We start from the raw sequence: 22,303 nt of genomic DNA, 5'->3' as shown, positions 1-22,303 counted from the left end.
AATGTTAAAATCAGACGATTCCAGGCTAGATTACCTTTTGGCTAACTCCCTACAGTAGCCAGAATGGGAGGGAGCCTGTAGTAAAGTCCCTTGACAAGAAAGACTTTGTTGCAAGGTTGAGGTCGAAACATGTCGACATCTACTTCCTTCTTGTACCGCCTAATATGCAGTATATTACAAAGTTTATAGCAATATTATTCATAGCATGGAAAATATCAGAACAGATCAATTTTGGTCCATGTTAATTTCTGGAGAAAGTTCCTTTTTACATGCAGCCATTCATAATATTTGGATATTACTTGAAAAAAGATATTATTAATATCAGATATATTACTAGAAATTAAGTTTAAAAACATAATATTTCATAGGACGTCTGCTTTCTTTTTCTATAATGACGATATCTATTTATTTAAATAATGTTTTGAAAATGTGTACTGTTAGGTGTTTTTTCCATGTTGTGATGTTTATTATATGGTGTAAAGGGTTTTTCTTTACCATATCACCTAAATAAAAATAAAATAAATAAATAATGCCGCTTTTGCCATAGCTGTGTACTGTTTCCACTTCCTAACCTGCTCAGAGAAGCAAAACATGGTACAATTTCGAGTCTTCAGGAGATCCAAACACTTAAAAAATGTGACATTCCTGGAGGTTTCCACATGGTTGTGGTCATTATTAGAGACATGTTGCTCAGAATTGTTGCCATGTGCAAGCATAGCTGCTAAAACTCACTGGGGGGTCTCGCGGAGCGTAAACTGATGGCCTACAGGCCCCAATTTGCGTTCCAGGAGCTTTTCATTGTTTTTGAAGTGTAGGGCGAGGGAAGAAAGGAAGTTACATTTCTGCCTCCCATTTACCGTCCGCCTTTAAAATCAAACTGGTTGTACGCCAGCATAAGATTTTCATGCTGGCGTAAAACCAATAATTTCCTATTGCAGCAGCGAAAAGTGGGCGGCTTCCATAGGAGATCATTGTAAACACTGCGTGCGCTGCAGGTGGCATTTACTCTATATGCACTGCGGAGTGCAGCGAAGAAGCGTAAAGATAAAGAGGCTTCTGCCGTCTCTTTTTACTTCCCATTTGCACACCGCAGTGTAAATGACAAAAATTGCCTGGAGGGGACCTGTTTTCACATGTGTGCAAACATAAGCAGTCACCTCCGGGCAATTTATGCAAAGGAACAAAATGAGCTCCATTGTATTTCAGCCCAAACACTGGTTCTGACTTGCTAGTGCAAACCTTCAACACTGCCGCTGATTGCTGTCTCCCCATTTGCATCCTGTATTGTCACCTCTGGGTATTTTATCCCTCCCACATAATGCGACGCCAGTCTCCAACCATTCGTTGGTATCGTCTGCTCCTCATAATGACAGAGTTCTTCTGCCGAATCGGGGAACACGGAACGTGCTGTGCTCATAATACGACACAAGTCTCAAAAATAGTCTTCCAGGTGTAATTCAGACCAAATACAATTCGCGGCAGAAAACCGATTTCCCAGAATAAATCCATTTAAAAAAATTAAAAAAAACGATTGATCTATATCTTTTTAAGCAGCCAAAATGCTCCAATTTTAATTGGTTATTTATAACACACTTAATACCGAGAGGTTTCGAAGCGTGGACCCGGAGATCAAACCTGTGTTGCTCCGCATTGTCTTGCTTCCAAGGCGAGCACGTTGCCCCTGAGCTATCCTTCCGAGATGAACTGGCAGAAAGTGTATTCATTTTTAGTGAGCATGGACATTATGTCAAGGAATGCAGCCAATTTCTGTACATTGACACATGCAGACGGCAGAAGGCACACAACCTAAGAACAGCACAACTATGCCTCTCGCCTCCAGTAAAGCCAAAGACGGGAGCCCTTCTTTAGCAACATAGATATAAAACACTGCCAACAGAGAGCTAACTGCCCATCCCCTCCCCCAAAAGTAGGTAAAAGGCAACCCTTCAGAAGGAATCTAGTGGGAAAAAAGAAAAATGGACACCCAGAATTGCAGTTTACTTTGTGGCTGGCAAAACAAGCTAATGGGCAGTAAAAGAAAGTACATATATGTTCCCAACACATGGGATTTTGTGTGCATGGGGAGAAAAGGTAGATGCAGACAGGGTGCTGAACCAAAGTCGCCTCAGGTGAAGACCTCAGTATAGAAGCAAGCTCCCATATGGCTGTGTGGTATGGTAGGATAGTGACCTCTGGCTTTTCCCCTGCAGCTTAGGTCTGGGAGTTGATGGGGGAGGGCACTTAGTTACACCAACTCTTCCAGCCCCAGTGTAGACACTCCGCCGTAAGAGTTACTGCACAATGTGCCGACAGGTAACTCTTGTCAGATGGGATTTCCGGGAAAGGCAGCCAGGACGGGTCAGAGCTGGAACACCCGGGTCGAGCGGGGAAGCAGTTCTCTCCCTTTGTGGGCCTTTGTTTCTGGTTTTCAGCCATTAAAGCCTTCTTGCATCTGCAAGCATTAAAGTTCTTTTCGTAAAGGACAGGAAAAAACTTCACCACAAACCAATCAGGAACACCCTGCAGCGAGAGAGCTATGAATGTGCATGAGAAAGTGCTGCAAAGAGACCAATATATAACCATAGCTGACACTTAAGGTACAGTTAAGTTGTGCAGATTTAACGCAACAAAACCCTTGAAATGCAGTGGATGTGGGAAGTCATAACCAGGTTTACTTGGCACGCTCCCATTGATGTCCCCCATAATGGCATTTTGTATGTTATTGTGAATCCCTTCTCGTATAATATGTATGTGGTCATGGGCTTTGCAACGGGAACAGGCCGAGTTAAACTGGTCATAACTTCCCACATCCGATGAATTTCAAAGGGTTTGTTTTGTTAAATCTGCACAACTTAACAGTACTTTAACTATGGTGTCTTTAGTGAATTTCAAGGGTTTTGTTATCCCATCATTTTTTACAAGACACTCGCCATGGCCTTTGGCCATGGAAAGTGGCCAAGGCCTTCGGCTGTGTCCACAGTACATGTTCCCCCAACATGTTACTTTTGGACTCACTAGGTGGTCACGGCCGAATGGTGTGGCCATACTACATGTCTTTCAGGCACACTAGCAGGACTTCAGCCCTGGCCAATGAGCACAGCCTTTGGATGTGTTCATTGTATGTTTTAAAACTTTGCCTTTCTTCCCCACTCACTAACCATAGTCTTTGCCCACGACCACGACCTTTGGCCGTGGCCCCTTTACATGTTGCCCCAATAGCTTTCTTCCAGTCCCACTAGCCGTGGCCACTCTACATATTGCTTCAATAGGTTTCCTAAATGGGACTACTAGACAAGGCCTTTGGCCGTGGCCAGTGGCCCTGGCCGTCAGCTGTGGCCACAGCACTAGGTTTCTCTTGGGCCCACCAGCCATGGCCTTCAGCCATGGCCATGGCCTTTTGCCGTGGTCCCTTGACATGTTGCCCCTATAGGTTTCATTGGGACCCACTAGCCGTGGTCTTTGCCCACAGCCAGTGGCCATGTGTCCACTTTCCATATTGAACCATTTGGTTCCTTAAAGTAACCTAGTAGCCATAGTCTTTGACCACAACCATTACCCCACCTCACTGGAGCTGTAGCATTCCACTTGTTTTTGTATTAATCAAATTATTTTAACTCTCTTTAAAATGTCCCATAATCGTTGTTAGTATAACACTGATAATAGTAATGTACTACAAATAACCCTGATGTCACCTCATCAGCAGCCCTCAAAATATAATCCGAGACCATAACAGGAGCTGTCTCCATACCATGCCTTGATCTAAACCCTGACTGGTACGCATCCAAAATGCCATGCTCCTCCAAAAATCTCAGGAGCTGCATAGTCACTACTTTCTCCAAAATGTTTGCAGGCCAAAGAAGACCTGCAATTGGGCGATAGTTTGATAAAATCTTGTGATCCATGATGTTTTTTTTAAAAGCGGAGTAAGATACGATTTCTTTTATTCTAATGGTGCACACTCTTGAGTCAGTGAGGCATTTATAAATCGAAGAACAATTTCACTGAAGACTAATGCATGCCATCTTTCTAAATACGCTGGAATGAAGTGATAGGTAACATTGGTAGGTTTAAGTTTGCCCATAAGGGTGGAGACTGTCTCTAGGACAAGGAGACAATGTAGGCAGTGATACATTTGTGACTGATAAGGCCTCAATATTTAAGACAACATCCTGTTGCACCGTTTTCTGTGAATAAATGTTTGTACAGATGAGATTTATTTTATCTGAAAAGAAGACATTAAATTCACTAGCCAAATCAAGTGAAAAAGAGAGACTAGGAGTGGCACTTGAGGGGCAAACAAAATTCTTAATTGTCGTAAACAAGGTGTTCACCCTTGTAAGCCCTATAACCCGTTCACCACATACAAATAATATTCTGTCTTTTAATATAGCACTGCAACTACCAGGAATCCTATTTCAGAGTGTTTGGTTACCAATGGTATTTGTTACTGCCTTCAATACCCACAAAGTGGTACTCAGTTTACAAACCTAGAGCGTGTGGGTGGAGGGGGTGGTGAAGGGCTTAGTTAGCCTAACCATAGTTTTGAATCCATGACACACATCATCATCCAGTTCCCAAGGAAGAGCATATTATGCTTAATCTATCCTCCTGTCTATATGACCTCTGATGTCTGTGCATGACTATATGGCCACAGTGCTCTACCGCATGATCAGATCATACATCACTAAATGTGTGGTATGTAATGAGGGGCTACATAGTATCAAATACATCTCCTAAGTAGGACGGAAGAATCGATATTACAGAAGGGAAAGCCTGGTATGGGATCTATATTTCATTTTCACTAAGCAGGTACAAACCCCCCTCATCTCCTGAATATCACCATGCAGTTGAGTAAAGTCAGGAAGCCCAGCCTCTCCCTAGACCAGACGGTTTGTGGAATTTTATTACAATAATGGGGTGAAAGTATGCATTTTGCAGGAGACACTAAATATATTGGAAAAGTGTCTCAGGATTTACAGCAGGGTGGCTTGTCTATAATGGCCGACAGCGTGCTGACACGCCATCCTGTACCATTATGTACGAGCTGAAGCCAGCCCAGTGAAAGCGCTACCAAGTGCTCTAGGGCTGACTTTGACTGTCGAAGGGAAATATGGTTTTCATTTGACATTTTAAGTTCCCCAGCGAGCATGCCCAATGAAAGGACCAGTTGTTTTGCTTCCCCTGCCTTGCACCGCACACTGGGTATGCAGGCTGGGGAACTGCATGTCTAAATGTGTCTACGGGGTGCTCCTGTGCCTCTTCCACACTTAGTTCGGCCAAGGTGGCATAATGGAGCCCTTCCCGCTCAAACCTGCATGCCTTTGGGAACCAGGACACTCTCTCTTCTTCCTGCTTCATGTTTATGCTGCGTGGGAGCCTGAGGGCAAAGAAGAAAATCTTCTCTATGTATGTATGTATCTCAATCAATTCATGTATGTATGTATGCATCTATGTGTGCATGCAAGTGTTTCTATTTGTAAATGTGCATGGTAAATGAGTGAGTATTTGTTGTATGTGTGCCAGGTTGATGGGAGAAATTAATGGATGTATGAATGAGTGTGTGAATGGAGAAATTAATGAATGTGTATGAATGCATGTGTGTGGCCCGTCCAGGTAACAGATTGTGCACATGGATGAGGAGGGAGAGTTGAGAGTATTGTGAGAAACCTGAAGGTGTCTCACCCGCTAGTCCCCGGGGATATGTCATCCAGGTGGCCAGGACATGGCCATCCCTTTTGGAGCCAGTTTTTGGGGTGGACCAGTGCAGGAGGATCACCTGGGTGAGGTGTCTTCGGGGAGTGGGACACCAGATGGTGAGACGCGGTATCCTCTTCCCTGTGACACCTTGACTCCATCCTACAGGTAGGATACTCGGGAACTCAACACCACCCCCCCCTTTACCAACACGCACACTTCCTCATGGACAGCTCACTATGAGAGAAAACGGATAAACACCCGAGCCGTATACCTTACACACCTGACTTCCATTACACTTCCCCACACTGATAAAAGGCGGAGAATGAGAGCATACTCAGAGCAAGGCAAAGCACTCGAGGAAGCAGCAGTTCCAAGATGGCAGTTTAATACAAGGTGAAAGACGACAAAACCGAAGAGGAGCGCATGGAGGGAAGTGCCTCGACCTTTTCAACAAAAGACCATTACTTTTGTGAGCATTCGAGAATAGGAAACATAAGACTAGGAATGAAGGCTGAAGAATCCTGCATTCTGTGTTGGAGATACACGGGTTCTCCCGCATCGATAGTCAAAGCGGGGAGAATCGTTTGCTGTCTTGGTACTGTCCTTGGCACCTACAACAAAGCAGTGCCAGTGAGGTTAGCACAGCAGGTGAGTTGGGGAGACTGATACCAGACCGGTCTGTGTTGAAACCAAGGTTGCAAGCAGCAACATTGTATAGTGAAAGCTGAAGAGAACAGTGTATGAAGTTTATGTTGTAAGCAACGTGAACAAAATTAAACAGCAGATGAGTGATTGAACTTTTAGCCAAGATACAATGCCTTAGACAGAGTGGTCCGGCACCACATGGGTGCTCATTCGAAAGTCTCTGTTAGGTATCCAACTGAAAGGTGGCAAATGCTAAAGAGTGATAAGCAATTGTAAAATCAAAGTGGTCCTGCAACAGGTCAAGCAACACCCTGTGCACATTTGAAAGTCTTTGATAGAAATAGTATAAAGAAAGTTGATGACAAAGTGGATGAAGTTGGTCCGAGCCCGGCAGAGGGAGACCAATTGTGTTAAAAGGGATCTGAGCCCGGCTGAGGGAGATCTGGGGTGAACCGTGAGTCACCCGAGGAAGAATATCCTATGAGAAATTGGATGCATGAGAATATCCTACGAACATTGTGTTAAGAGGATCTTAGCCCAGAGGAGGGGGATCCAAGGTGAATAACATTGTGTTTAAAGGATCTGAGCCCTGCAGATGAATAGTGAATCACCTGAGAAATTGAGTACTTTTGAAAATCTGAAAGAGGAAAAGAACGTATTGTTTGTGTGTCGCATCAGGCCCACGGAAAGAAGAGACTTTGAAAGGCAAAGAGACCTGGGCATGGAAGGCCCTGATGCTAATGATTGAACTGTATCCTCGTGCTAGAGAAGCCAGAGCCTGTGCTAAGTTCGAGTGCACCGCTTTGTCCCGTGCTGAAAACGTGGGGAACGGAGGCTAGCGGCCTGAACATCCTGACATATCATTTTATTTTCGTAACACTGTTTCCTAAACTATTTGTATTTAGACGTAAGGATTGTTAATAGGTTTATTAGTATAGGACCTTTTTATTTTGGCAAGATACCACTATGACTGTATTACTATTATTTGATGGTCATAGTTTGCTCCCATCCGTAGATTTTGGATTAGATAGGCGTTTTTCTAATCCTTTTTAAAGTTCAATCAACACCCTTGAACTGTGGTCACTTGTGTCTGTCTTACTGTTGATACCATGCCTTCCTTTATAGTATTAACAAACATGATTGTTATTACGTGGCAAGACTGCCCTATAAGGATATATTTTCTTACTGTGACATGGCATGTTTTAATAGACATCAAGAGCAAAGCAAACATGATAAGTGGATTATGTGTCAAGAATTGCCTACATTGGTGGGCCAGTATGGATATATTTTCTTACTGTGGATTGGCATAACTTAATGGGTATCAAGAGTAAAGCAAACATGATAAGTGTTATTATGCAGCTAGACTGGCCTACTTTGGTGCAAACAGTCTGGATATATTTTTGGACACGGCATTGCATTTTGTACAGCCATCAGGGTTAGAGCCAGTCTAATAAGTGTTGTTATGGTGCTAGGCAGGCCTATATTAGTGCATTTCGTTTTAAAATGTTTTCTTATCCTGACATGGCATTTTTACTGTCCAAGCTAGCAGTACTATGTTCTTATGTGGGGAAACTGACATATATTGCCATTTCAAAATTAACCAAAGTCGGCCCCAGGGCTATGGGTCGCAGCAGGAGAGAATATAAGTTGGCTTCAAAACATAGAAAAAGAGAAGTTGTAGCTATCGCCTGGAACTCATTATTAGATACCTCCAATAAGAAAGGTGGGAGAAAGTTTTGAGTCAAGATATCATTTGCGCCATATCTACTGATGAATGGGTGGCTCATTTTACTGACCAATACTGGGATAAGTGTCAGCCACAAACCATGCCTAAATACATCGTAGAGTCTGTATTGAATGTGACATATTACCTTAATACCATGGTTCTCGCTGTAATTCTTACTTAAACTTTGCTTGGAACTTGTCTGGAAAGCCATTTATTTACAGAGCTCAGCTTAAGCCCCCGGTCTGGATAGAGCAACCATAAATCTGTTCAAATATGAATTCCCCCTTCTCCTCTGTTATCATTCTTTTCCCTTATTTAATGCCATGCTGAACACCACCTCCTTCCCAAGGTCCTGGTAGGACGCACTGCAGTTTCCAATTTATAAAAAAGGCAATCATGCCCTCCCTACTTCTTGCCATCTTATGTTTCTCCTTGACAGTTCCTTTAAAATCTTTGTGCACACCCTTTTATTCTACATATTTCACTGTGTTGCTTCGAAGACCATATTACCTGTCTCTCAGTTAGGATTTCAGGAGGACTTGGGAGAAATGAATCAGGCCCTTAATCTTTACCTGTCGTTGATTCCGGCTCCCTTGCAACGCTCGGTGCTCCCACATATTTGTGGGAACTTTTCCACCCCTCAAATTGAAAATGACCCCAGCTGCCACTGATTTACAAGCCATTCTGAGGACATGAGATCAAGGTAAAATTCACTGAACCGGCTGTCCTACCTTTCTAGATTTGTGCCTCAGGTTTCATCGCTCAGTTTTCAAAGATGTCCCCTGATACTAATCAATGCCACTGGATTTCCAGTAGGAACATTTCTATAAATAACTTCAATGTCAACAGTGTTCCATCTCCTGCATTTAAAAGTAAAAGGGTGTGGGATGTACGAGGGAAAGAGGACATGACAGTGCAGTGAAAATATCAAAAAATTGACAGGTAAATTATACTAATTTTAAATAACACACCAAATCCTATGTTGCAACAAGGAGGCAATGAGCAGAAAGCATAGTTTGTGTCACACCATGATCAAATGTTGGTGTGTGTATAAAAGCAATTTTCCAGAGTCATAAATTGTTGTTACGCAACAATGCCAATGAGGGGTCCTTCGCTCCCCTGGCATAAAAACCTGACTCTGGCGTTGGGCCTCGGTTTGAATACTTTTATTTCTACATCGCTATGGCTTCAAGCTAACGTGTGATGCTCATACTCCAGTATGTAGACATGCTTGCCCCGTGCAAACCCTTTCTGGAGAAATGCCTTAATGCCAGTAAGACTGAGATCATTCTCATTGTGACCGTAGCTCCCTCCTTTTTCCTACCCTCTGGCCACCCTCTATGGGTGCCCTCCCCTTACCCTCTTGTGAGGCAAAAAACCTTGGTATTATCTTTGACTCCTCTCTTTCCTTCTCTCCTCACATCGCAGGCCTTGCCAAGAAGGCCCATTATCAACTGCACCTCCTCAGAGGCCTTCTCCCTTTCCTCACCTCGCCCCAGAAACTCAATGTCTCCAGAGCTCTGGTCTTCTCTTGACTGGACTACTGCAACAGCCTCTTCCTCAATCTTCCTTTATCCTCCCTTTGCCCCCTTCAACTAATCCAGGATAGGACTGCAAGACTAATCCTTGGCCTCAAGCCCAGGGACCGCTTGTCTCCAGCCCTAAAATCTCTCCACTGGCTCCCGGTTGCTGCTACGATCAAGTTCAAGTCCCTCTGCATCATGCACAAGGCTTTCTGTGGACTGGGACCCCTGTACATCCAACTCTCTCTCCCTAAATACCTCCCTGCTAGAATCCTTTGGTCTTCTTGCTCCAACTCTCTGCATGCTGGTCAAATGCTTCTCTAAGGAGAGAGAGGGGGCAGATCTCTCTCCTCCGCAGGAACCTCCCTCCGGAACGGTTTCCATGCCTCTCTCAGGCTTGGGCCGGATCTCCTTAAGTTTCAGAAGCTCCTCAAGACCCTCCTTTTCTCTTCTTCCTTCCCTCTCTTCTGTCTGCCGCTGTAATGGGCTGCCTTGTTTTCCCCCGAGTTCTACAGGGCACCATGCCCCTCCTGCCCGTCCATCCACTTCCTTGCACTTAGCATGTGGACCCTCAACCCCTGCACCACATGCATTCCCTGGCACTTGTCCACCTGGCCTCCCCTTAGCACTCACCTAGCTCCTTAGCACTCACCCTTTTTTGTCTTGTGGCGCTTTTGTTTTAAAGCGCCTTACAAATATCCAATAATTAAAAATAAATAAAATAAAATAAATATGACTCTGTAAATGAAAGTCACTGGTTTTTGTTTGTGTGAACAAGACAGGAAATGGGTTAACCACCTTGCCACCTTCCAGATGTTTTGGACTACAACTCCCAGGATCCCTCACCACTGACTATGCTGGCAGAGGGCCAATGGGGGTTGTTCGCCAAAGCATAGGTTTGCTATTCCTAGAGATCGACAAATTGCTCTCGGCATGATTCCATTGGAGGGCTTATTCGTGAGCTAAAAAACATACCTTTGAAATTCTGATGCTGTTTTCCTTGATGCCAGTCACAAGTTCTTTGATATATTTGGTTTTTAAATGCTGCATGGAAATGTCACTTTTAAGGGGTTTTGTGTATTTTCTAAGAACTGTATTATTCCTTTATTTGATGCTTATCTATCTGCTTCCTTCAACCAGTATACAAATGGGATGAAGAAGAGGACCACTAAAACAACACATCCTCATTTTGATAATGCAGACATATATCGACCCTAGCTAGGTACTGAGACGAGGAGGAGGACAACAAGAGTAATGCAGGACTACCATAGAGTGGTGAGTGGTCTAGTCCTTTTTGGAATAATCATTGAGGCGGGAACTTTAAAAGCCAGAATCAAGATGGAAATGAAGTCAGCTGTGGGAGAACGACCACAAACTGCTAGATGTAGGCAGACCTCTCCGGTGTAGCAGTGTGGCAAGCGGAGCGCTCAGGACCTGTGGAGTTTATGCAGCGGCAAGCAAAACTAAAGTACACTGGAGGCTGGTGGCAAGCCACAAGGAGGAGACTGGCGGGAACAAGGGTAGTGGTTGTGTGAGTCCTGATTCCCAGAAGAAGCACTGCGGGGTGAACGTGAGCCACAGAGGACCACTGGGAGAAGATACAAGGTGAGTGGAAGCAAAAGGGGGAACACCGGGTTGGCAGGTGGACATAGAAACCAAGTAATGAACATTGATTTAAATGGAAGCATGCATTACTATTTGAATGGAAGCAGATACAAGTCATTTTGAATACCGAATGAAATGAAAGCAAGTTATGAACACTCTTGAATCTTGAGTGGAGTGAGTGAAAGAAAGACTGGGAATATTACTGAAAGGAAGTTTGTGAACTGTATTGAAACGATGAACCACATTATATGAGCAATCAAGCACTGGCAACAGCCAAAATATAAGGAAATGTATTACCTGAGAAACAACTGACAAAGCCAAGAGAGCACAAAGAGTTGCATGGTATGAGAAATCCATCATTAATCAAAGCCAAGAGAGTTAAAGGAATGGTATGTTATAAGGAAAAAGCATTGGCAAGAGCTAAGAGAACATAAGAAAGTGTAACAGGTGCATGGTGGCCAACTAAACCACGGTACATTGTCGGGAGAGTGTGACACATGTGAATGAAGCAGGCATCACTGTTAAGGAGAGTCAGTGAACTGGTGTTGATTGTAAAAGCAGTCAGGAAGGGATACAAGTTGCATGGCCTGTAATGGGTGGACCTTGTGATGCCTAGACCGGAATCCTCTGAATGGAATAGCCACTGAAAACACTCATAAAAAAGTGTGTGTTTTGCAATAACTTTCTAGGTGATTTTGAAGTCAATTGTTGTTTTGAAATCTGGGAGATTTGAACTCTTGGGGAAGGAAACCCCTGTGCTTTATGAACTATTTTGACCTTATGGAAGGGGTAGCTGATTACAACCAAGAGCTATAACTAAACTTTATTTTGAACACTATTCATATTTTTGATGCTGACACCCCTACACATTGTATTCAGTTAGTTGTGAGGGCAAGTATAGGTTTTGGACACAGACAAATATTTGCTTTGGACTTCCTGACATAAACTATGCTTGGTTTTCCTTACATAAGGAAATCCCACCTTAGAATAGGGCAACTTAGGCATTACTCCTGCCTTTTGAGTGAATAAAATGTTGTGAAATAAACTTGAACCTGTTGTCTTTGTCTGACTTATGATGCCTTCACTGTTCTTAAAAGGCATTTCTATCACTGTTTCTGATTTATTTTTCTTATGTATTTAATACGCATATAACAGTAGTTTTGCATATACAACATTAATACACAACATAAAAACAATAAAATAAGATATGGTATTTCAACTTCAGAACTTCATGTTTTTAAAACCAATACATAGTACCTGACACTTTTTCTATTACATTTTTTTAAAGGAGATAGGGTGACACCATCAATTCATTCAGTATTAAAAACGTCAGTTCATTTCTCAATGCCCAGTGTAGTCATAATTTCGATGCATTTCCAATAAAATCTGACAAGGTGGAAAGTGTGGTTATTGTCACAGCCTTTGTAAAATTCAGACCATATCATAGGTAGGTCGTGTAAGTTAAACATATTATTATAAGCTTTCAGGTATTTTGACCGCATTTTTGTTAGACTTTCACAAACTATTAACAAATGTTCTAACGTTTTAATGTGATCACCACCACACAGCCTACATAAGTGTCTACTATGCTGTATACCCGTCCCTACACCCTGAGTCAGTAGGGATATACTGACATTAAATGTCAGCCTTAGGTATTGCTTGGCTATCACACTACTTGGAAATGCCACCATGTATTTAGGTTTGACCTGTAATCGCAGAATGGAGTATAATTTTTTCCTGCGTACAAATTTATTCAAATACAGTTCTTTACTACATTCCAGCATTTTATATTTTAAACTGGTCTTTTTTATAAATACAGCACCATCAGACAAGTGGTCGAAGTGTGTGAAAAGAAGTAGTGGAACTATGTTCCCTACTGGTCTGCACCTCTCTCCAAAAACCCCATCTCCACGGCCCCCCCTCCCATGCACAATACAAATCCCAAAACACATTTGCCTGCTGTTTAAGGGAACATCCACTGCAGTGCATGTTTCACTTCTTCCTACACTTTTATTTTAAAACTAAACTGTTCCGGAACGGTTTCTTTTTAAAAATAAAAGTATAGGAACAGTAAAACCTAATTAAAAGAAGTAGAGGAGCACCGCTCTCGCCCACTTCGACCATTGCATCAGACCTTACACCACTACAAAGGCACCAATCATAGTAGGTTTCATTAGTTTGTCACAGAGCAAAATGTTTTTCCTTATTACATCATATGTAATGGCAGGTATCGCAAACTCCATATACAGCAGCTCTACTGATAAGGATGACGGAAGACAGAACAATTTGCACAAAACAGTTGCTTCATAGCTTCTTAAAGATAATGCAGATTTCCTCCCCATATTTCAATGCCATAAAATATGATGGAGCAAACTTTCGTATGATACAAAAGTAATACAGTCTCAAATGCCATGCCTTTCTGCCTGACACAAATCTGTTTAACACATTTCAACTTGATTACATTTACCCTTGATCGCTTTCCAATGAAAATTCCATTTGAAGTTACTCTGGAAATGGATACCAAGATATTCATAGTATCAACATTCTCCAACTTTGAACCATTGAGCATACATGGGTAAGTTCTGGTGTTTTTCCTGAATGGTGTGAATACCATTGTCTTACTTTTCTCCAAATTTATAGCCAGTCCATTAAACTTTGCTTATTGATCTAAGGCTTGAACCATGTTTTGAAGACCTGTTGGGTATGGGCAACTAAAACCAAGTCATCAGCGTAGGCCAGCCAGCTTGTTAGGTGGCGGCCTACTTTCACAGGACACACCACTAGACTAACAAATTCCACCCCTAAATCAGATAGGTGTAAATTGAAGAATGTAGCTTCAACCACACACCCCTGTTTAACACCATAGTTAGTCGCCAATGGGGCAGATAGACTACCCTCTCCACCAAACCTAATCCTAACTGTGGTCTCTGAATATAGGAGCATTAACATTTTCAGGAGTCCTGCTGGAATGTTCCATAATACAAGTTTCTTCCACAGCCGTCCTCTAAGGACAGAATTAAATGCAGCTGAAAAGTCTATGAATGCAGCATAGACTTTGGCATTACTACATTTCCAAGTATATTCAATAGAAGAAACAAGTACTAATAGATTGTAAGCTGTGTTAGATTATCTAATGAATCCCATCTGGTTTGGCGGGAGAACCTTATTGGTTTCAATAAGATGTTGAGTTCATTCAAAAGGACTTTTTTTTTTTCTTTGTTGTGGACCGGCAGAATTTGACTTTCTTTCCAGGTGGCAGGGATGACTCCAGACGCTCCGATATGGAGAAACAGTTTCTAAAGGCCGCTGGCCCATAGTTCAGAGTCTAGTTTGATCAACGCATTGCACATACCGTCCGGGCCTGCTGCTCTTGATTTATTTAGCTGTCTAATAATAACGGCAATGTCAGATGGAGATGAATGACATGTCAAGACGGCCTCTTTAGAAACATCAACGCTCGACTCAGCCTGAAGCCCAAAGGTATTTGCAATGTGTGTTTCCCAATCCCTCTCATTAACACCTATGGTCAATAACCCCTGTGTTTGCGTACCACGCTTCAGGTCCCAGAACATTGTGATGTTTTTTTCTAATGCAGCTAGAGCAATGGCCTTTTTATACTCTGTCAGCCATTTATGATAGTTAGACTTCATAAATCTAATATATTCACACACATCTCAGAAAGGCACAGAACCAGGCCGATGCCTGGCAACACCACCAATACATTTTCCAAGCTTGCTTTTAGCGGCTGCTAAATCATAATCAATTCTCTGGTGCGTTCTCTTACTACTTCTTTCCACTACGCCTTTATATTTATGAGTTTCAGTAGATGCTTCGCTGATCTTCGCAACCATCTTTACAAAGGCATTGGTGATGTCCTTACTGTCTCCACTAATGTTTGTGTCAACATATTTTTTATTAAATTTGCATATGAGGGAATGCGAGAGTTGTGAAACCATCACAATTTTTTTGTCATTCCAACTAATCCTATTTCATTTTGTGTTCGTCGAGATGTCACTATTTGCAGCTTCTGGCAGTTGGTGACCAATATGTGTTAAGGTTTTTGATTGCAGGCATAGTGGAAGGTGATCACTATCAACGCGAGGCATAATTGCCATATCTGGTATTAGATGGAGACCTACAGGCCGATTCATGGAAATAATGTGCACTGAAATTTTCGGCGCAAGCATGCGAAAGCGTGCAAATCGCAGTGCCAGTGCGAAAATCGCAGCGAAACCCGCACACAGCAATTCATGAAGTCCGTGCGCGAGGAAATCCCAGGATGTGCACGCTGGCGCACACGTCTTCAAACCGCGTGCACTAAGCGCACAGCGAAAGCGCACATAGCGCGGCGCACACAACAAAAGTAGGCGTAACACGGGGTGTGACACGCGGAATGGGGAACAACGCGTGAAAATGAGGGCATCACAGGGGAAGTACAGGAGGCAAGTGCGCGGAACGCCCACACGCTCGCCTACAACACATATTCATGGAATCGAATAGGGCAAACCAGCGCACGGGCAAAAACGCCCACAGGCCTAAACACGTCCGCCACAGGAAGGCAGGCGGTAGCGTCCCTGCGCATGAAAGAAATGTGCGCCAAAATGTGCGCTAACAAAAAGGACGTATATACAGCCATGATGAATGTCCCATACTGTGGCTCTCTAGGACAAATGACGTGTAAAGGGGTACGCGACAAACACTGACACCCGCTGTGTGAAAAATAGCGTGTGCGTGTATTTCGGGGGTGTGCGGGAAGTTTCACACGCGATAGGCCTTGGGCGTGCGGGGTACCTGTATTTCAGGGGTTTGCGTGAAGTTTCACACCCGATAGGCCTTGGGCGAGCAGGGTACGTGTATTTCAGGGGTTCGCGTGAAGTTTCACACACGATTGGCCTTGGGCGAGTGGGGTACGTGTAAATCTGGGGTACGCGGGAAGTTTCACACGCGATTGGCCTGGGTACGTGTATTTCAGGGGTGCACGGGAAGTTTCCCACGCAATTTTGCTGTCAGAGCAGGGAACGTGTATTTCGGGGGTGCGCAGGGAGTCCCACACGTGAATCGGCAGTGTGGGTCCCCCCAGGTGTCCCCTCTACCCCCTCCACGACCCCTGCAGGCAGTCCACACCACAGGGGACTACCCTGCACCCCTGGTCATGTCCCGCAGGCAGCCCATCCACCATGGACATGCCCCCCAGCCAAGGCACATATCACCTTGCAATATGATCAACAACTCATGTCCCCCTGCACCCCCACCCCCCCAGCAGTCAGGGGCACCTGCCAGCAGGCCCCCACTCATGTCCCCCTGCACCCCCACCCCAGCAGTCAGGGGCACCTGCCAGAAGGCCCCCACTCATGTCCCCCAGCACCCCCACCCCCCAGCAGTCAGGGGCACCTGCCAGCAGGCCCCCACTCATGTCCCCTTGCACCCCCACCCCCCAGCAGTCAGGGGACCTGCCAGCAGGCCCCCATTCATGTCCCACTCATGTCCCCCTGCACCCCCACCCCCCAGCAGTCAGGGGCACCTGCCAGCAGGCCCCCACTCATGTCCTCCAGCACCCCCACCCCCAAGCAGTCAGGGGCACCTGCCAGCAGGCCCCCACTCATGTCCCCCAGCAGCCCCACCCACCAGCAGTCAGGGGCACCTGCCAGCAGGCCCCCACTCATGTCTCCTTGCACCCCCACCCCCCAGCACTGAGGGGCACCTGCCAGCAGGCCCCCACTCATGTCCCCTTGCCCCCCCACCCCCCAGCAGTGCAGGGCACCTGCCAGCAGGCCCCCACTCATGTTCCACTCATGTCCCCCTGCACCCCACCCCCCAGCAGTCAGGGGCACCTGCCAGGAGGCCCCCACTCATGTCCCCCAGCACCTCCACCCCCCAGCAGTCAGGGGCACCTGCCAGCAGGCCCCCACTCATGTCCCACTCATGTCCCCCTGCACCCCCACCCCCCAGCAGTCAGGGGCACCTGCCAGCAGGCCCCCACTCATGTCCCCTTGCACCCCTACCCCCCAGCAGTCAGGGGCACCTGCAAGCAGGCCCCCACTCATGTCCCCCAGCACCCCCACCCCCCAGCAGTCAGGGGCATCTGCCAGCAGGCCCCCACTCATGTCCCACTCATGTCCCCCTGCACCCCCACCCCCCAGCAATCAGGGGCATCTGCCAGCAGGCCCCCACTCATGTCCCCCAGCACCCCCACCCCCCAGCAGTCAGGGGCACCTGCCAGCAGGCCCCCACTCAGGTCCCACTCATGTCCCCCTGCACCCCCACCCCCGGAAGTCAGGGGCACCTGCCAGCAGGCCCCCACTCATGTCCCACTCATGTCCCCCTGCACCCCCACCCCCCAGCAGTCAGGGGCACCTGCCAGCAGGCCCCCACTCATGTCCCCTTGCACCGCTACCCCCCAGCAGTCAGGGGCACCTGCCAGCAGGCCCCCACTCATGTCCCACTCATGTCCCCCAGCACCCCCACCCCCCAGCAGTCAGGGGCACCTGCCAGCAGCCCCCACTCATGTCCCACTCATGTCCCCCTGCACCCCCACCCCCCAGCAGGCCCCCACTCATGTCCCCCAGCACCCCCACCCCCCAGCAATCAGGGGCACCTGCCAGCAGGCCCCCACTCATGTCCCCCAGCACCCCCAGCAGTCAGGGGCACCTGCCAGCAGGCCCCCACTCATGTCCCCCAGCACCCCCACCCCCCAGCAGTCAGGGGCACCTGCCAGCAGGTCCCCACTCATGTCCCCTTGCACCCCCACCCCCCAGCACTGAGGGGCACCTGCCAGCAGGTCCCCACTCATGTCCCCTTGCACCCCCACCCCCCAGCAGTGCAGGGCATCTGCCAGCAGGCCCCCACTCATGTCTCACTCATGTCCCCCTGCACCCCCACCCCCCAGCAGTCAGGGGCACCTGCCAGCAGGCCCCCACTCATGTCCCCTAGCACCCCCACCCCCCAGCAGTCAGGGGCACCTGCCAGCAGGCACCCACTCATGTCCCCCTGCACCCCCACCCCCCAGCAGTCAGGGGCACCTGCCAGCAGGCCCCCACTCAAGTCCCCTAGCACCCCACCCCCCAGCAGTCAGGGGCACCTGCCAGCAGGCACCCACTCATGTCCCACTCATGTCCCCCTGCACCCCCACCCCCCAGCAGTCAGGGGCACCTGCCAGCAGGCCCCCACTCATGTCCCCTTGCACCCCCACCCCCCAGCAGCAGGGGCACCTGCCAGCAGGCCCCCACTCATGTCCCCCAGCACCCCCACCCCCCAGCAGTCAGGGGCACCTGCCAGCAGGCCCCCACTCATGTCCCCCTGCACCCCCACCCCCCAGCAGTCAGGGGCACCTGCCAGCAGGCCCCCACTCATGTCCCACTCATGTCCCCCTGCACCCCCACCCCCCAGCAGTGAAATGGCGATTCCATGACACAAACCAAAAGTCAACTATGTACATCAAAACATGTCCGCCACACAAAGGCAGGCGGTAGCGTCCCTGCGCATTAAAAAAATGTGCGCTATCAAAAAGCATGTATATACAGCTCGGATGAATTTCCCATACTGTGGCCCTCCAGGACAAATGACGTGCAAAGGGGTACGCGACAAACACGGACACCCGCTGTGTCAACAATAGCGTGTATTTCGTGGGTGCGTGGGAAGTTTCACACGCGATTGTGCCAAGGCGAGCGGGGTACGTGTACTTCAGGGGCTTGCGGGAAGTTGGGCTCGCGGGAAGTTGGGCTCGCGTGAAGTTTTACACGTGATTGGGCCTGTGCGAGCGGGCTACATGTAAATCTTGGGTGGGCGGGGAAGTACAGGAGGCAAATGTGCGGAACGCCCACACGCACGCGCCAAAAAAGACACGCTTATCTGGAAACACGTACGCCAGCAGGAAGCAGGCATATGTGGACCCACGCAGCATAAAAGTGCGCGCAAACAACAAGCAAGCTCAGACGCCAGGATGAACATACCGTTCCTAGCAGCAGTGGTCGTGAGATACCGCAGGAGAAGGAGGAGGATAGTCAGGCCCAGAATTTTCACACCCAGAACCAGCCTTTTTGGCATGCCTGATGACCAGGTGTATGGGAGATACAGGTTTCCACCTCACATAATACTCGACCTGGTCAGTGAGTGGGAGGATGACCTCACATCACCCACCCTCTGCTCCCAAGCACTCAGCCCCCTGGAGAAGGTCCTCAATGTACTGCACTTTTTGGCCACTGGTTCATTTCAGCGGACAAGTGCCATAGTGGAGGGGGTGTCACAGGCCACACAGTCACGCTGCCTACACCAGGTCTTGGCCATCATGACTGCACGCCCATCAGTCCGCAGGCACATATTCCTGCCCAGAACACCTGCAGAAAGGCAGGCTGTTGTCCAGGATTTCTACGGGGTGGCACAATTCTCCAAAGTCCTCGGTGCCACTGATTGCACCCATGTGGCCCTACGTCCCCCCAGGGCATCAGAGCACATCTATAGAAACCGCAAGCACTGGCAATCCATCAATGTGCAGGTAGTATGTGATGCTAAGGGAATCATCGCCTCAGTATATGCCAACTATCCAGGGTCCACCCACGACAGTTTCATTTACAGAATGTCAACCCTAAACCGGGACCTAGAAGCTGGGCGGCATGGCGATACATGGCTGCTTGGTGAGTATAAATGCCACAGCACATGCATGCATGCCAGATACTGAGTAATGTCACAACCCCACTAATGATACCCATCACCACCTCCCCAGGGGACAGTGCCTACCCTCTGAGCACCCACATAATGACGCCAATTCGGAACCCCACCACGCCACCCGAGGTAAGATACAACACAGCCCATATTGCAACCCGGGGCATAGTGGAGCGCACATTCGGAGTGCTCTTTTCATGCTTTCGCTCCATTGACCATTCTGGTGGGCAGCTGTTATACGCTCCCCCAGAAGTGTGCAGGATCATAGTGGCAGCATGTGTCCTGCACAACGTTGCAACATGCCGGGGCCTGCCGGTGGACATGGTGGTGCCCCTACATCCCCAACCACATGCACACCCGCTGCGCATGGGAGGGGAAAGGGAACGGGGTGAGGCAGCCCGAACACAGCTGGTGGCTAATTACTTCACTTAGAATCACACCCCTGTGGAGTGCACACAGCCCTGCCACATACCAGCTGACAATCAATGATGATGACATGAGGGACAGTCAACTGTCACAACCATACCATCCTGAGATTGGTCACCTGGAAGTGTCACAATGTGTGCATCCCTAGCTACAGAAACACCACCAATGATGTGTCATCAAAAGACACATATGCTGCTAAATGCATGACCCCCTTGCAAAATAGGAAAATACAACATGAGAACAGTGCCATGTCACCCAACCCCTCCCCAGCACCGCCACCCAACACACCATGGCATGTCATGCTATGTGAGAGCAAACAAAGCAATCCCAAAAACCTGACACAAGTGTCACAAAATACAGTGTCCCTAATGGAAACTGGCCACACACAATATGCTCCTAGTAATGTTGAACTAACAACACACATGACCAAATACTTACCAACTAAACAATGCATCTAGACAAGTTCAAACATTTCTAAAACATGACGGTACTAAGTTAAAGTAGTCGTAGTCATACAACCTGAATATGCCACCCCATCGCCCCCTTCAAACTGTAGTCTTGCAGCCTTCAAAACTGGTCTGTGTACTGCATACAACATGAACTCCATCTCCAAAGTAGACGGCCTTGTGAAGACATGAGGAATGAACCTGCAAATTCAGAGGGAGACATGGAAGCAAAATCATACATTAACACACCATGCAGTGTACAATACAACAAGAATATACACAAGGAATGTCGACACAGTATTGACTACAGACTGCCCACACAGCTCATGGGAGCACAACATCACTGTGTACATTACTTTCACTTGGTCACACCCTTTGCAAGCCCATGGAAACTGGAAGCAGGAGGGGTGTGTGTCTCATGAACCCAAGCATCTAACCCAAACTCAGGACAAGCCTGCATGTGCCCAGCCGGAATACAGTGGATGCCCACAGGAGCCACACAAGGCAACACACTGTCAAATTATTTTTTTTAACAATCAAAAGTCAAAAATCAAAAATGGCCATGTGGGGGCCTGGGGGGGGCACCCAGGAGGTCCGAGGACAGGGTGCGCACCAACAGCCACCTGTGTGGATGTTGGGAAAAAAAAACACCTCCATGGGCTCATGGCCTGCACGACTATGTCAATGTGGGAGAATTGCTGCCGTCGCCCTCATGACCCTCTGCTGCTGCATCAGTAGGTGGTGGTGCTATGGGAGGCAGCCCACGCAAAGCCCTGGTATGGTCCTCCATGGCAGCAAGCATGCGGGTGTGGAAGGTCTCGTTCTGGAAGATTATAGTGCAGAGATCCCCATGCAACACCTGACGTGATGCCAGGATCTCCTCCCGAGTTGCCCGCATCTCAGCTGAGAGCGTACTTGTGAGGTGCTCCAGCCGCCGTTCTGCCCTAAAATTAGCAGAAGTCTCAAGCTCAAGAAGAGTCTGCCTGAGGTAATGGAGTTCTTCACTAAGGGCTTCCCTGTGGGCCTGGGACTCTATTGAGATGGATTGGCGCAGAGTCTCCAGTGCCGCCCGTCGGTCCCTGTTGGACGCCATCATGTCTTCCCTGTGTGATTGGCAAATGGAGTCTGTTGCCTGCTGTAGTTGCTCCGTCTGCCTTTCAGGGGGGATAATGGAAGTGGCCACACTCTCCATTGCCTGAGCCATCATTTCAACTGATGCTGACTGTTGGGTTTCCATAGCGTACATGGAGTTCTCCCATATTGCCTGGTGGCGTACGGCCACCGCGTCGACGGGCACCACACCTGTTTGGGGCAAGGCGATGGGCACCTTGCTGTGCTGGCACCGCCTGAGGCTGCAGGACTGCATTCCCCCTCTGATCTGCTGGCCCAGGAACAGGATTAGATGCTGTGGAGTGTGACCCTGCTTCCGTAACCACCAAAGGCGCCTCTACCAACACTGACATCCCCATAGAGGGATCTACCCCTGGTGCAGGTGGGTTGGCCAGAACAGAATCCCTGCCAGAAACACTTACCTGTGACGGCACATAGGTCTCATCATCCGAATCAGCACCGGAATA

At 47.6% G+C, this 22,303-nt stretch overlaps 1 long non-coding RNA gene across 2 annotated transcripts in view; it reads left to right on the top strand.

Moving 5' to 3' along the window:
- LOC138513466 (uncharacterized) overlaps window positions 1-22,303 on the top strand; it is a 153,955-nt gene that overhangs the window by 3,516 nt on the left and 128,136 nt on the right. For both annotated transcript variants that reach the window (XR_011281760.1, XR_011281761.1), the window contains exon 2: window positions 10,732-11,196. This is a non-coding gene — a long non-coding RNA (uncharacterized lncRNA). The remainder of the gene's footprint in view (window positions 1-10,731; window positions 11,197-22,303) is intronic.

This window comes from Ambystoma mexicanum, chromosome 12 (genome assembly GCF_040938575.1).
Source record: "Ambystoma mexicanum isolate Mex_15411 chromosome 12, UKY_AmexF1_1, whole genome shotgun sequence".
NCBI classification, from domain to species: Eukaryota; Metazoa; Chordata; class Amphibia; order Caudata; family Ambystomatidae; genus Ambystoma; species Ambystoma mexicanum.
This window is presented reverse-complemented; position numbering and strand designations above follow the sequence as displayed.